Source organism: Triturus cristatus, chromosome 6 (assembly GCF_964204655.1).
Source record: "Triturus cristatus chromosome 6, aTriCri1.1, whole genome shotgun sequence".
NCBI classification, from domain to species: domain Eukaryota; kingdom Metazoa; phylum Chordata; class Amphibia; order Caudata; family Salamandridae; genus Triturus; species Triturus cristatus.
This window is the reverse complement of record NC_140589.1, coordinates 1285571153-1285588252: the sequence shown is the minus strand read 5'-3', so window position 1 is coordinate 1285588252 and position 17100 is coordinate 1285571153. Positions and strand designations below refer to the sequence as shown.

Here is a 17100-nt window from a genome sequence, read left to right as displayed (position 1 = left end):
AGAACTCCAGCAAAGCTCTTGTAGTCTGTGTTCAGCAGTGAGATTGGCCTATAAGACTCGATTGTTACGGGGTCCTTATCCGGTTTCAGGATCAGGGTAACTGTGGCTTCTGACCAAGTTTGTGGAGTTGTCTCGCCTGACATGTGTATCTTATTAAACAAAGTCGTAAGAACAGGGGCAACTTTATCTAGGCCGATTTGGTAGATCTCTGCAGGGAGTCCATCTGGACCAGCTGGCTTCCCTTTTGCCATTTTATTTATCTGGTTATGGACTTCGCCCTCTTGTATTTCTGAGCTCAGGTAGTCTCTATCTGCCTCTGATAGCTGTGGTAGTTGGAGCTGCTTTAACCATTCTTCTGCGCCTTGAATTGGAGGACCTATCTCTTCTGCATAGAGATCCTGCATGAATCGTTTTGCCTCCCCAGAGATCAGGGCATTGTCATGGGAAATGTCCCCTGTGTCACGTATAGTTAAACCCTTGATCAGATTTCTGGCCCTATGAGACCTAACCTTCCAGGCAAGTAGTCGTCCACATTTCAACCCGTAGGAAAAGTTTTGCAGTTTACTTGCATCCCATCTATCTTTGACTATTTTATCAATATTGGCCTGATATTCGACTCTCAAGGAATCCAGCTCATTCTGTATAGTGGCTAGATTAGCCTGCTGATCTAACGAGGCCTTCTGCAGCTGTTGTTCTTTCTGTTTTATTTTAGTGAGGCGGTCTTCTTCCTCTCTTCTTTTCGCTTTATTTCTCCTGATCATTAAAGTGGTTAAATGCCCTCTCAGACAGGCCTTAAAGGCCTCCCATACCGTTTGATCCGTCGCAGAACCACTATTTATCCTGAAGAACTCAGCTACCTCAACCTCTAGGTCCACTTTCACTTCCTCTTTTAAGAGTATTGATCTATCCAGAGTCCACCTTCTTGATTGATCACCTTGCTTAAACTTGATCTTTAATTCCACTATAGAATGGTCCGAAAGTATGGCTGGGATATAGGATACGGTTTCCACCTCAGGAAGTAGTGTTTGGTCTAAAAGAAAAAAGTCTATTCTAGAATGATGTCTATATCTGCGACTATAGAAAGAATAATCTCTGCCGCTGCCATTTCTCACCCTCCAGATGTCAAGCAAGTTAAAATCTTTCATGATATTTTTTAGCTCAATTTGTGATTTACGTGGAGGGATAAATTTGGCCTTGGAAGTACGATCCAAAGTTTCATTAAAGATCAAGTTGAAGTCCCCTCCTATAATAATAGGTGTTTCATAGTTCAGGAGACTCATTTTTAGACTAAATAAAGCCCCTGGAGAGTCTAGATTAGGCCCGTAGTAAACTGCGCATGTAAATCGTGAGCTATCTACCGCTAAGGATGCAGTCAGCCATCTACCTGAACAATCAGTCTCAAACTTCTCTACCCTAATCCTGCTATTAGCACGGACTATAATTGCCACTCCCCTGGTATCTCCTCTCTGATTGGAGCAGAGGAGGTCCTGAATCCACCTTTGATTCCTGAGTGCTCTCTTACATTCTTGTGGCTCCAAATGGGTTTCTTCGAGGAGACAGATGTCAGCCTTTGATTTATTTAGAAATTCGCAAATTCTAAAAAGTTTCCTACTTTCCCTTAATCCATTGACATTCCAGCTTACACATTTTATTTTATTAGCTGTACCTGTCATAAAGGAGGATATTCTGAGATAGTAAGCTCGAAGATGCCCCAGATCTTTTTACTACAAAGGAGTTGCGTCATGTTTTTCTCAGCCTTTATGGTTACATGAGGAATATTTCTTTCTTTATTATCTCCACCCCCCCTGCACCCACCCCCCACACTTGAGGAACCCGCCCTTACAAGCCTTGGCGATCATGTCGCCCCTTGGGAGCCCTTCCCCCGACTTGGGATTTGCCTCTGTGTCATAAGTGAATACAATGAAGCGTAGTACTAATTGAACCGCCTACTACCCCCTTTTTTTATGTTTATTTATTTAACTTTTTTTTTTCCTTTTCTTCTCTTTTCCTTCCTCCTCTCTTTCCCTTCCCTCTCTCCTTTCCTCCCTTTCTTCCTCCTTTATTTCCCCCCTCTTCCCTTTTCCTAACCTCTAACTACCCTATGTGTTCTATGTGTATTCTATATCCATGGTTAATCTATGACTTCCTATCATGCTGACTACCCCCAATTTTATCTCACTTTCTCCTCTTTCTCTTTTTAAAGAAACAATGCCCGGTAATGAAATAGGTACAGAAAAAGTACAAAATAACCAATATGTAATTCTAGCGTTGGGTCTCCTTCATACTGATTAAAAAAGTATCAACCTCCTGAGGCGAGATAACATTATATGTTCTGTTTCTCCAAACCACCCTCAATGATGCAGGGAATTTCATTAATACCTGAGCCCCTTGACTTCTTAAATCTGCCATTCGAGACCCCAACTCCCACTGCCTTTGTGCTGTAACTCTACCTACATCAGAGCGTATGAGGTATTTATTGGAATCTATCAGCAGAGAAGGATCTACAACGGCCCTACCCAGTATCAGCTCCTTTATAGCATAGGTATGGAAATTAACCAATATCTTTCTAGGAAATTTTCTATCAGGGTGCTGTCTAAACGGGTCCCTGTGAGCCCGCTGTATTTCGCTCTCTATATCTATATCTGGTTTGTCTTTTAGCACTCCCTCTCTCAGTAATCTACATACCAGGGATTTTACATCTCCATTTTCAGCCCCTTCGGGTATTTTTAAGAATTTTAGATTGTTCCTCCTAGCATGGATCTCTAATCTTTCCATGTCCATTTAAAGTGACCTGTTCTGTGCTTTTAGCTCCAATATATCTTTTGATTGGACCTGGGAGACTTCGGCAAGGGCAGCAACTTCCCCTTCCAAGACCTCTGTTCGTGAACATATATTGTCTAGTTTATTCTCCAAACTGGTGCACTTCTCATTGATCTCCTTCTGGTTGCCCTCCGAGATTTCAAATTTGGGCAGTAATTTCGAAAGAAGATCTTCACGTAGAGATTGGAGGAGTAACTCGAGCTGGGACTGGTTAGTTCCCTTTTCCTTGTCTTGAGTCTCCCGAGAGACTGATGGAGAATTATCGGAGATGGAACCGGCTTCTAGCTTTACGTGTCCTTTTGTTCATGATTTATGGAGGGGTGTTTTGGAGCAGATTACTTTAATATTTGATTTTGCAGGCAGTTTATCGGATGTTTGGGACAATTAGACCTCAAGTATATGAATTTTGCACTTACTTATAGCAATAGCGTTTCAACAAATCACTAAGGGGTCTATTAGGAGTCCACCCGCCACCCTAGCGGTGCAGGGACCGTCAGCCAGTGGTGCGGTGGTCACGCACCGGCAATTAGGATGCCATCGCGGCAGTGGCATCCTCTATTCCCAGCATTGTGGCGGGCGGCCCGCCGCAATGCTGGGAATGCACGTTGTGCATTCTCATGCACAAGGTGACAAGCACCGCATGGTGCCTGCCGCCTTGTCCGTGACAATGTAGGATGGAACCCCCATGTGCACCCCCCAGCGCCCCAATACCCTCGGGCCCGCAACGGGGACCCGAAAGCAAAATCTTCATGCCTTTCCGTGGCGAAAGGTTGCTTCCCGCTCCCATGCTAATATGGATGGCGGTGTCTAGCAGACACCGCCATCATATCCAGCCCCTTTTCTGCCCGGTCGATTGGTCGACTGGGGGAAAACCGGCAGACAGTCTTTCCATCTGCCGGGGTCCCCCCCGCCATACTAATATGGCAGGGGAAATGGCTGGCGGGCAGGGTATGGTTGGCGGTGGCGATCCACTCTACATCATAATAGACCCCTAAGTATTGGAAAGATTTCTCTAAACTATCTTTTTAAGCCTGGTGGTGCAAGTCTGTCATAACCACAGATTAGACACATCTTATGTATATCCTGCTTCTCTTGCTATGAAACGCTTATTGTTATGGTCCCCTGTCACACAGTTCCTTGATACTAGTGCAAAACATTATTCCATGTAAACTCCTTTTGGAACATGAAGATTTAAAGCCTCCTTGACATTCCAAATTCTAAGATTATAAATATTTACGTTTGTCTAATAAACATACATGGTTATAAGTTAGTGCATGCCACCAGACTTTGTTTATCATTATGTGTCTTCCCTTTTCTTCTCCTTGATAGTATAACCACAGCCCTTTGTATGAAAATATGTTGTTTTATTCACTTAAGTAAAAACTTACTTTTTAAAACTAAGGCCTCTTTAATCTCACTCCCAGTAACTCCCTGTCACGTTATCTCACTCTTAAAGGTGTCTGCTTTCTCCTTTGGTGATGGATTTTCTGTGTTTCTTTTCCTATGTCTTTTCATTTTGTTTGTTTTTCCCTCTGTTGGACTTTGGAAATGTCTAATGTCTAATAAGTGGTGTCCCCAAAATTAAGTGCCTGTACCCTCCACCACAACCACCGGCTCAAATTAAGCACTGCATGGCCTAGAAATAGAAACAACCTAAGACATGATTCGTCTTTAGCAGGACAAAAGTTAAAAGTTTCAGTGTGGTCTTCCCTTGGTATATGTAATCAACCTTTAGGTTGAGCTAATCTCCATCCAGGTGACGCCCAGCCTGTCTTCATATTTGTTGGATCCTGCAAGGAGAATTTCCAGGAGGAATGAAAGACATCCTTTGCAACTTAAAAATATAAAATTTCTCTCCACCAAATTGAGGGATTTATTGATCGGTGTCTGGCAAACACAGGGTTCTTCCATAAAGGCAGTAAGGGTGCATCTTTCTAAACAAAACGAGGTATTCCCTTGTCCCTTAGTCAAAGTACTGGAGTAGTGCAAGTAACCAAAAAGGTAATTGTGTCTTAATCCCATCCAGCCAAGTGGATTTGCGCCCCGACAATCCAAGGCAGATCCACTATTTCTAGTTGAGGAAGACCTTCAAATCAGCCCATCTCTGGCATTAAGATGAGCAGACATGTATTTGACCAGTGGTGCAGGCGATATATCACTAATACACTGTTGGCCTGATTACAAGATAGTCGGTGTATTCTTGCCCATGCATAAACCCCTGTTAATGCACAGGTAGGAATGAAATACCTCAACCTTCATTAAATTTCAGCAGGTGAGACCTGATGAAATTTAATAGGGGTAAAGCATACAGTATTTACTGTATTGTTTGGATATTGGTGCATAAACACCAAAATCCACATGTTATTTACCATCAACTCCTAATAGGTGTAATTCATCACATCACACACAACTCGTAATCAGGGCCTGTTTTGGGTGTTGTTTAGCATAACGAATTATCAAGGGGTGTAATATAACATTTCTGCTGGCAAACTACTGCACATGAGCCTTCAGGACAACATTAAACTCTTTTCCATTGCGATGCTATGACATTATGTGCGGAGCAGTCTACCACAAAATAAACAAGCTGCTTTAATGTGGCTCTCACGTGTAGGCCTTCAGTACAGCAACAGCAGCCTGCACGTAGTGTCTAGAATTCCTCTGCCTCCAACCCCCACTGTAAAGTATCATGGTGCCCAGGTATTAATATTAGCCACATTCCACCTCTTACCACGAGGCATGCAAAAAAACAAGTGGCCCACATTTGCATTTTGACTTTCCTCAAAACACTGCTTCTGTGAGCAGAGGTGATCCAGCGGCGTACCAACAACAGATACTCCACTACCATATACTCACCTGGGCCCATAAACACACAGAAATTGAGTAAACCGCTTGAGTCAAGTTTGTAAATTTCACAATTTTCGGATTAGTTATTTCTTACTCCTAACTAACCTTTTCACTGATCAAAAAGTTCTTTCCTCTGGTCAATGGACCATTAGTTGAACTAGTTGATGGTGATAATTAACATAATTCTAACTTTCTATACCTTAAAGGAAATAACCACAGACTAAGGAACGTTTTAAATCTTTATCTAAGTTAAATTCATGTGAACCACTTCAAAAATAGAGTACAGTCACTATCATTTATAGGAGAGAAAGGGAGAGGACAGAGAGAAAAGAACATCAGCAAATAACATAAAATTATAATTACCAAGAATGGTGTGAAGACCAACCTACCTGGCTCAAGGACTGGTAAGGGTCTCCCGGGTAAGGTCAGGAGACAAAGACTTCAGGACAGGATTCAGGACAGTATAGTAGACCTCTCTATAATACCGACGGTTGCGCCGCACCCCTCTCTGACACTCTCTTCCTCCTCGAGATTCTTTTGCGATCTTCTGATCTAACCCAATTAAATTAGGATAGAAGGTTCTGCATTCGGTTACTTCATCAGCATCTCCCAGCGTCTCTCCCAGCATCAGCATCTCCCACTCCACAGACAGCATCCCGACCTCTGCTAACTAACTAACTAAAGCTATCTCAGTTATACCTTTCGTTCTTCATGTTCCACTCACTAAAGTTTCAATATCGTAAAAATATGAGATCTAATTGGTCAGGCAAGGGGGGAAGATCATCACACCATGTTTACATGTCAGTTAAATCAGTACTGCTATTGTTCGTAAACCCGCCCCCTTATTTTTATTCATAAGTTTTAGTTCACACACGTATTCACATTTTATTTGAAACAATCGTGTAACAATCTGTATTCAAGTCCACATTCGTTGAACTTTTCACCATCCATTCTCAGGGTAAAACCCGTTGCGACCTTGGCTTCCATTCAACCTCTATGTCATCATTCCGAGTTAACTTTGAGTGGACATGCCCAGTCTTCCTTTTACTCAGCTTACTTCAGTTATACAAGAGATGCCCAAATGTGCACCAGTGCTAAAGTCAAAAAGACAAATGTTAATTTCACAAATAAAGTGGTCGCACTGTATACCACCCACCTCTACTCTATTCCCCTTTACTTATTAATACTTTCCCCTCATTAGCATTAGTAAAATAGCTTGTTTTTGTTTCAGCTAAGCAGATGTCATGCACGCGAGTCTTCTAGACTCCATTTTAGTACTTTTTGCTCATGCACAAGAATTTCCCTCCAATCGATAGCTCGTCATACTAAGTAGATGCAGTTGACGCATGCGCAGTAAAGATTTCCCGGTTAAAGTGGTTTTAGTCCTTCGTTCATGTTATCGACATTAGTAAACACATAAGCAAGCTTCACTAACCCATGTATTGATGTGGTGCGCATTAGTTTAAGACAAAACAATTTTAATAACTTGTTAGTGGGTTAAAGGAGCAGATTGCTTCCGAGCAAGTCTCTTTTCTACAGGTCCTTCCTCCATCTGAGGCATGTTTTGTTAAGTACACTTAGATAAACAAAAATGCGCGGATTTATTCACACTGGTGAGACACACCTGAATACAAGTGAGGTCACTTCTGCTCAGGCCCCCCCACCGCAATCTGCGTACATTAATGGGCCAGCCCAGTGAGAGAAAGGAAATGACACCTCTGCCCCCTTGGTAAAAGGGAGGTAATGGAGGCTCATTTGCCTTCAGAAAGGCCACTCAGGCACACAGACACTGCTCAAATCACTCCCCCCCCAGGCTGCCCAAAAAAACAGCCCACAGCTGTAACTCGAATACCAGCCCCTCGGCCATTGCCCGAGTGCACGCTTACCAATCCGACCCTGCAATTGATTACTAGTGATATTTTATCTTGGAGGTAGTACTGCCATCATATTACCAACTCCAAAATTGTTTCGCATTTTCACGGAGTAGTGAAGTAGTACTGATCTTTGCGGGTGGCTGTATGGCTGCAGGTAATGCGCACACACAGTACTATGGATAACCACCGTGCCCATGGCCTACACAGGCAGCAGGCATATTGTCTATTGGAAATGTTGAAAGTGCATGAGCAGTAAATTAGTGGGAGGGGTTATTGTTGTGTAGCATGCAATGAGCCTAATAAGATGCTGTGTGCAAATCTTTGTGCGCATTAGGTCATTTTATCGCAAACCGTGTTTGCGCCAGATTGCTATGGTGTACATAATGTGCCACTTCTAAAAAACCTCAGCACATAATGCACTCCAAATTATTTTCTGAAACTTCTTTTAGCTACACACCGGTAATTTCAAATGCATTTGCAAAGCAGGTAAATGTCACCATTTAATGTATTATTTTTATGCCAAAAAATGAGTAGTTGTTATTATTATTATTATGCAACTTGTAGTGCGCACAGCTAACCCAAAGGGTTTCCCTTTGCAGGTCAGAGTACAGATAAGTGGCTTTATGCAGGTGGCTAAAATAGGCAGGTTTTCAGACCCTTGCGGACGCTCAAGAGTGAATAACAATTCCTTAAAGCTGCGGGAAGATATGAAAAAGAACAGCCTTTCATAAGAGTTAAACGAAACCTCGGTACCGAGAACAGGGTTTGATTTGAGGATCTGAGGGTACGGGTATGGAGCCACCAGTTCTTGAATGTAGCTGGGTCCTATGCCCTGGTTCGCTTTAAACATCAAGCACAGTGCTTTAAACTCACTGCACTTGCTAATCCTAAACCAATGCAATTCCCGAAGCAAATGGAAGACTGAGGCAGATTTTGATAAATGAAAGAGCAGCCTAGCAGCAGAGTTTTGCGCAATATAAAGGCGCTGAACCAGGGCCTTATTAGCACCTAGGTACAGCACATTACAATAATCCATTCTGGATATGATTAAGATCCTTCTTTCAGCCGCTAAAGGGATCAGACAGAGAATCTTTTTAAGCAATCTGAAAACTGCAAGGGGAGTAACAGTAACTCTAGCCACATGTGGTTTCATGGAAAGCTTATTATTCATGAACACACTCCGGTTTTTCACCAAAGGAGATGGGGTGGGCAAGGTCCTGAGGGACTCTAGCCAATGCCTAGACCCTGGGAACACAATTTGGGTAGAAGAGAAGGGTATGGAACTGTATGTCCCTTCACATAACATCCAACAGCACATAAGTGTACAGTGGCAATTGTTATCAAAGATTTGATGAGCCTTGTACTTAGTGCTTCATAATTAATTGGCTCTGACATGTATATTGACTGAGCGAAAATCAAACCTTAGATTACTGCTAGTGGAAAGTCATTCTTAATGGAAGAGGAAACCTCACACACTTTATAGTGTTATGCTTCATCATAGGAATCCTCTCCCCACCCTGGTAGGATAATACCACCAAGGCGGACTCAACCTCCTCGAAGACTAACTAGAAGAGGGAGTTCTTACATAAATCTTACTGGACATCACCACAAGACAGGGGATCCAGCTAAATATTTTAAAATAAATAAACTGAATAAACTCCAAAAGCACACCCATGATGTGAAACCATGCATTATTCATGGTAGGTTATTTGTATAGCATCATGGCAATTTTAAAGGACTATTAAATGGATGGATTTCAGTGTTTTGGAGATTTTTACAGGTTGCGATCTGCACCCGTTTTTCTAAAATAACTGTTGATATTGATATTGATTTTGTCAGAGAATTTAGCTTATGTACAAGGACCCTTGGATAGCAATATCTGTCCATTCTCACAATATCATCAGGAGTGTGCCCATCTTGCGTAATAAATATACATGTGTGATATCCTCGCCATCCTGGGTTATAATAAGAGGCCAAGGGAGCAATGCTATGTCTGCACAATGTCATATAATTTGCTAACATGCAGTCTTTGCAGTAGGTAAAGGATTAATCACTTTCTCCCTTTTCTTTACAGATCTGGAATCAGGAATAACCGCGCCATTCTCCCAGAGAGAAAAGGAAAGCAAGGCATGTAAGTTACCCACTATCCATCGGTTGTAAACCACCACCTTCATTGTGTTTATAGAGCAGTAGCCCTCTTCCTCAGTGCTTAACTAAATAGTGCTTAGTATGTGATGTATGTGATATGTGATCCAAACAAAAACAAAAGAAAAGGGGGGAGGTTCTCCAAGGGCCCTGAATTGTAGATGTAGGGTGTTTGTAGGGCTACCCACGACAGCGTAGTCACACTAGTCGAAACCAAAGTATTTGACTAAGACTGCATTTGATAGTGGTCCACTGCCTCCCCTTCACTTACGCTCCCCGCCGTCTTCCCCGTGCCTAACCCGATCATGCACCTGCAGGAGCCTCTCTCCTCTGGGAGTGTGACAAGGACAGCTGGCACACAGGCGGGGTTCTTCATCGTCAAACAGCACACAGCCTCTCCGTATACTGCAGCCGGCTCCCTCGCTGCTGGCTGCAGTATCTCATCTCCATCTTGTCTTGAAGCTGCAGCTGTTGTGACTGTTCTTCTCTGGCACCGCTTCTGAGGTCTCGGCTCCTTGTCCATCGGCGTCTGCTGGGATTTTCTTTGGCACATTGGGCCCTCGCGCCTTCTCTTCTAGTGATGTGCCGCCCAGGTATCCATGAGTCGTTCTGTATTGGTCCTGGCTCTGGCACCAAAAGTTAAGTATTATCTCCTCAGTCTTGGTTGAATCATCCTTAAAGGCGCAGGGGTCAGCCTGTGTAAAAAATGTTTCTCCTATTCGTACTCCAGGTAAATGGGACTCCTGGTCACACATCCCCTCCCTAAGATTCTTCCAACTGGAAAAAAACTGTAAAACAGGATAGACAATCAGAATCTGCCTGATCTTTACCTTTCATGGGGTGACTTCAAAATGAAAGGGCTGCAGAGACAAGCATCAGTGTAGAATCCGGCCGGTATTCCCTTTGTTTGTGAATAGATGCGCAAAAGGGGCATGGTACGTTTGAAGAACAAAGGGTCATCCTTCCAAATAGTATTGAAGTTTCTTATTAGCCAATGAAGGGCAAAACACTCTTTTTCAATGTTGGGATATTTGTTTTTCACAGGAGAAAAACTTTCTACTAATATAAATAAATCTATCTTTTATTGCCGTCCTGGTCTGTTTGTGATAGGACAGCCTCAATGCCAACATCAGATGCATCTGTTTGTAATATGAAGGGTTTCTCAAAGTCAGGAGACATCAATACAGGACTGGTAGTAAGAGCCGCCTTCAGCTTCTAAAAAAGCCTTGACTTTTTCAGTTTGGGGTTCAATGATTCCCTCCCACAGGAGATATCCAGGATATTTGCCTTTGCTATATGCAAATTTGGATTTTTTTGCATTAATGTGGAGATGAGCCCTCTGTAACTAAGTGAGAATTAATTTAAGATGGCGATAATGCTCCTCCCAGGTTTTACTTTATACAACGTCATCCAGGTAAGCTGATGAGTAACCATGGAGTTGTTGTAATAGGGAATTCATGGACCTTTGGAAGGTGGCTGTGGCACCATGAAGGCCAAAGGGAAGCACTGTAAATTAATAGAGACCAGATCAGTGGTGGCAAAGGCTGTTTTTCTTGGCCACAGGTATTCAAAGGGACCTGCCAGTAGCCTTTCGTTAAGTCTATGGTGTTGATTTAATGTCCCTCACCTAATCCCTCAATCAATTCATCAACCCTCTGCAATGGATACCCATCTACGTTAGAAACCTTGCTGACAGAGCTAAAGGCAATACAGAAATGCAAGCTTCCATCTGGTTTCGCTACCAATGCTATTGGTGAACAGCAGCTACTAGTAGAGCGGATAATGACCCACATTTCCAACAAATGTTCAATTTCTGCCTGGATTCCTTTGAGACAGACTTCCAGCATTTGGTAGGGCCACTGTTTTATTATTACTGTCTTAGGGGTAAGGATGGAATGTACAGCAAGGTGAGTCCTACTGGGCAGATCAAAAAAGATATCAGAGAAAGAGTTAAGGACTTGGAGCAGGGCATTTTTTCTCTGTTGGTGAGAGCGTCATTTATATTGGTTTCTTCAAGAGTATGACCTACTAGTATTACGAGTATGTCTTTGGAAGATGGGACTAACCACTTTTTCAAAAGATTTATGTGGTAGATGTGTTTCTTGTTGGGTGACAACAGCAACTGATAAGTAACTCAAACATTTTTCTTTAAATATTTTATAGGGACCCTGCCACTCGGTTTTCATCTTGATGCTGGAAGATGATAATAGGACTAGGACCCAATCACCTACTTTGTATTCTCTTCACTTCTTCCCCCTGTCATAGAAGATTTTCTGCTTTTGCTGGCTCTTTTTTAGATTCTCATGAGTCACAGTCCGCAGCTTCACCACCAGACGGTAATTTAATTAGGTGTCATAGTCTAGGAGGGAATCTGTTTCATGTTTTGTATCTTTCATCCCACACTTCCCATGAGTTTGCCTGCCAAAAAGCAATTCAAGAACAGAGATCCTCAGGCTGATTTGTACCTGGCTATGGAGGACAAAAAGGGTCAAAGGCAGTAGTTTATCTAAATGTTTACCATCCCCAGACAGCATCTTCTTAAGAGTTAGTTTGAGGCTACCATTATACCGTTTGACCAGACCATCTGTCTGGGGATGATACACAGACATTCTTAGGTGTTTAATATCCAACTGCCTACGTACCTGTTTCATTAGGTTTGAAATACATGGAGTACACAGGTCAGTGAGAAGCTCAAGAGGGAGCCCCATGTGAGAGAACACTTCTGTTAGATGTTAAGTAATGGATTTAATAGGAATAGACCCTAAATGTATAGCTTTGGGGTAACATGCTGCATAATCTACTAATACTACCATGTTTTCATACCCTCTTGCCTAGCAGGGTAGAGGTCCAAAAAGATCCATGGCAATTCTTCCCAATGGTTTCCCTATTATAGGCATTGTTTGTAAAGGCACTTGGGGAGGTTGATTTAGATTTTTCTTCTGGAATAAGTCACACTCCTCGTAATATTGTTTAATTTGTGCATAGATGCCAGGCCAATAAAAGTGTTTTAAGATGGCTTGACTATTTTTCACTAATCCACTGTGACCAGCCAGCAGGTGGGAATGGCAAAGAGCATCACCTGATCTCTAAACTCCCGGGGTACAAGGAGCTGAGGTTGCTCATTCGATTTCCCAACACGATACAGTAACTCCTTCCTTATTCTAAAATGCCGTAATTTTTAGTTTGGATCGTCCTGACTCCTTTTAGAGGCCTGCCATGCATTTTGTAAGAAAGCATCATTTAGTTGAGCGATCCTCAATTGCCTTTCCAGGGTCTAGGGCTCAGGTTTTAGAAACGCTGCCTCCTAAGGTTCCACTACAGGGACATCCATCCTTGTATTTCAGTTCAAGTTATTCTGTAAGAGGTAAAAAAAATAGGAGTTGTCTGTCCCCAATATAATCTTTTCAGGAAGGGTGGGGAGTTCCCCCAACCTAAACCAGGCATTCTGACCCAATTGATTCGTTAGAACGAGGTGTGCTACTGGGTAGGTTTTTGTATCTCCATGTACACAACAGATGCCCACATATTTATCAGGGAAAACTTGGGACAAAAAATCAATTAATCTTTAACAATGGATTGCCTACACCCTGAGTCTAAGAGGGCAGTTACCAACTTATAGTTAGTATATAGACTCACATAATTGATGGGTCCAATCTCTTGAGGATATAGAATGGACCGAGGAGCATGGCTAATGCCAATGGGCTCCGCTTCCTTTTTCTCAACTTTCTTTTTGCAAAACTGGGCGATATGGTCCCATTCCCCACATTTAAAGCACTGGGTGCCAGCATGCGTTTTGGAGTCCGGGAATGCTATTCTATTTTTAGGGGGCTCAAGTATCACTTTTATAGGGGTTCTTTCCATTCCTGGATCCAACAAATGGAGTAGCTTTGACTGTCTTTCCCACTCTCTATGCATACTGCGAGACTGGACTCCAGCAAAAGTTGGGGCCATCTCAACACCCGGTTCTATTGAAAGGCGTGCATGTTGTCACAGCATTTTTTTAATCTGATAAGGTAATGCATCAAGATATTGTTAAAGATAGAGAGATGTATTTAAACCATTTATCTGCAGAGTCTCTTATCTTATAAAATTGGGTCTTCGGCGTTTCTCCTGGTAGACCTGTTTCTTTCCTGAATTTAGTTCTATAAATCTTGTCATCAACCCCAAGATGATCCAGAATAGCCTTCTTTATATCAGCATATGTAGAAGTTCTATCTGTGTTTTTTATTTATTTATTTTATTTAGTGCATTTTTATAAAGCGCGGACATTACCCAAAGGTGTCAGAGCGCTGTACAATAGAGCTAGTTATGTTACAAGAGAAAAGTGGTACAGAATATAACATTACACAGACTACAAATGAAGGGTACACAAACACAAAATCCAACACAGCACACAGGGGAGAGGAATGTACAGGAAAAAATACAAATTTACAACAAAGAGCGAACTTCCAAGAGGGGCCTGAGAATGAAGGGAACACAAACACAAAATCCAACACAGCACGCAGGGGTGAGGGATGCACAGGAAAAAATACAAATTTACAATGAAGAGCGAACTTCCAAGAGGGGCCGGAGTATGAAAGTATTAGTTCTGAAAGTGTCTTTGTAAGAGAAGAGTTTTGAGTTCAGCTTTGAAGATCCGGGTAGAGGAGGTGGCACGGAGCAATGGGGGAAGTGAGTTCCATATTCTCACCGCATTGCGCCATCGATCTTTCCCTTTTGAAGACGGGGGGCTCAAGCAGAAGCTTTCCGCATTACGAGAGGGTCGAGAGCCTCCAGACAATTTCAATTTATTTGCCAGGTAACGAGGGGAGGACGTGTGCAAGGCTATGTGTGTGATGCAGGCAGTTTTGTAAATAGATCTTGCCTCAATCGGAAGCCATCGAAGAGAGGACAGGATAGGAGTGATGTGGTCGCTTCGTTTAGACCCTGAAATGAAGCGAGCTGCTGAATGGAGGATGGATTTCAAAGGGGAGAGGTGGGATTTGGGTAGGCCCGTCAGAAGACAATTGCAATAATCCAGTCTTGAGAGAACCAGCGATTGTACCAAGGTTTTTAAGTCTTTCTCCGGGAAGAACCGTCGGATCCCCCATAGAAGGCGCAACTGGTACCGTGCGTTCTTGGCAATAGAGTTGATGTGGGAGATTAAGTTGAGTCTTTTGTCAAGAATGACACCTAGGACCATATGTAGGTAGAACGTGTTTTACGATTCTCTAATTGCAATTTTTAGGGAAACGCAATTAGAGAATTGCAAAACGGAATGTAGGTAGGATTAGCAAATAATTTTGTGAATACTACATATTCCTTAATTGCAAATTGCAATTCGCAATTAAGGAATACCTCCCCATTCATTCCTATAGGCCTAGAGGCACATAGGAATGAATGGGAAGACATTCTCAATTAGCGATTCTCAATTAGAGAATCGCAAATTGAGAATGCAATTTCAAGTGTGCCAGGGTGTCAAAAGGACACCCTGTTGCACCCCTGAAATGAGCATGGGCGCACATGTGGCACACATACATGCCCTAAGGACATGTGTGTGCACCACATGCCACTTTGAAAAATGCACAAATATGCATTTTTGAAGGAAATCGCAAATTACCACCAACCTGTAGTTGGTGGTAATTTGCGATTCTTTAAGGCCAAATTGCACGATTTGGTGCTTCTTACATTGCATTTAAGGAATCGCAAAATTTGCGATTCCTTAAATGCAATTGCAAAATAAGGAATCGCAAATTTAGCGATTCCTTATTTTGCACGCAGATTTGCATTCCTACATACCACTTAGCAAAATTGCGATCGCAAACGCCGAAATTCGGCGAATTTCGGCGTTTGCGATCGCAATTTTGCTTTCTACATATGGCCCCTAGAGATTTAGCGCTGTCGACAATGATGGTTGTTTGTTGTTAGTAACTTGATAAGCAGCTTGGGCTTTGCAAGTCAACAAAGGTACCTTTCCACCTAGCTCTTGCAGCACATTCATAATTCAACAAAAGCACAATTGGATCTTCAACTGCAACATACTTCTATAAGAGCACCATGGGACCTTGTGCCATTACTCCTTTTCCTTGAGCTATACCCGAAACTAGCTGGATCTGACCTTATGACATTTGAGCTACGTTTTCACCTTGTGCTCGTATGATGTTGGTTAACAACATACAATGTATTTGGACCAGGGCCATATGCCTCTCAAATGCATGCCACTCAAGTTTCCTCTGGACATCTCTCAAATGATTTATTATATTCTGGGACTGAAGCACTGATTGTGCCACCCACATAAGTAGCCTTTTAAACCTGCCTCTGGCCTGCACTGCAGAGTCTGCATGTGTAGTTTACTGCCACTTCAACTTGGCATTTAAAACCCTTTGCAAAGCCTCAAATTCCCCTTTTATTACACATAAGTTGGTTGTGGTATCTTCATCTTTGCCATGGTTTCTACTCTTAGTATTATGTCCCCTGATGCTCAGCCAGAGTGACTGTGATGAAATTAGAATGCTGGTGTGTGCATTATTTGAGAGAGCGGTCAGCTGAATGCATGTGCTGATCAGCAAGGACGCTGCTTCAGTAGACTTCCTTCAGACCTACTTTACCTGTAACCTGAGACTACTACCTTGTGAATAAACCTAATCCTGTTTCACCTAAATTACTGGCTACTCTGAATCTTCATTTACTACAGTAGGCTCTAGATAGCCCATCGGGCAAGGTGCTGTGTAGGTAAAAGCTAGGACATTTATCTTTAAGTTATGCATGTCCTGCTACTGACAACACCCCAATTACTTTTTCCCTATGGTGAAGCCTACTCCTCTCATGGGTTAACATTGGTAATTCCTTAATACACTTTTAAGCTGTAATTCTTGATTAGAAAGGAGTATCTGTATCATGTTTTAAATCTTTGTAATGGTATTGAAAAATCCTCCAAAGTTGGATTTAGCATTACTATTTTAGAAATTCCACTTTCAACACAGAAGAGTTCAAGGACAAGAGTCACACATATCCACTGAAACAATTTTCCAACTGCCGCACCACTAATATTATATATGCTATCCTCTGCCCTTGCAACCTACTATATATTGGTCAAACAACTCAAATTGTTAAGCAGCGTATCATACAGCACAAAAGCTGCATTAAATGTAAAGTCAAGACTGCACCCTTAGTCACACATTACATGGAGATAAAGCACTCCGAAACTGGTTTGACTTGGCAGGTCATCGACCAACCCACACTACCCCTATGTGGAGCTGACCTACAACTACTCCCCAACAAGAGTGAATGAAGGTGGATTGCACTCTGTGACACTGTAAACCATGGGCTGAACACAGTGGATGAATGGAATTCCACCGTTAATGTTAATTAACACCCATGGCTAACCATGCGAACTATTGTATCCCTCCAGTGGCCTAACTTCCCCACAATCATTCCT

The 17100-nt window shown here is 42.4% G+C and overlaps 1 long non-coding RNA gene across 2 annotated transcripts in view; it reads left to right on the top strand.

Annotated features, from left to right (window-relative positions):
- LOC146821291 (uncharacterized) overlaps positions 1-17100 on the top strand; it is a 140999-nt gene that overhangs the window by 44587 nt on the left and 79312 nt on the right. For both annotated transcript variants that reach the window (XR_014962695.1, XR_014962694.1), the window contains exon 3: positions 9613-9669. This is a non-coding gene — a long non-coding RNA (uncharacterized LOC146821291). The remainder of the gene's footprint in view (positions 1-9612; positions 9670-17100) is intronic.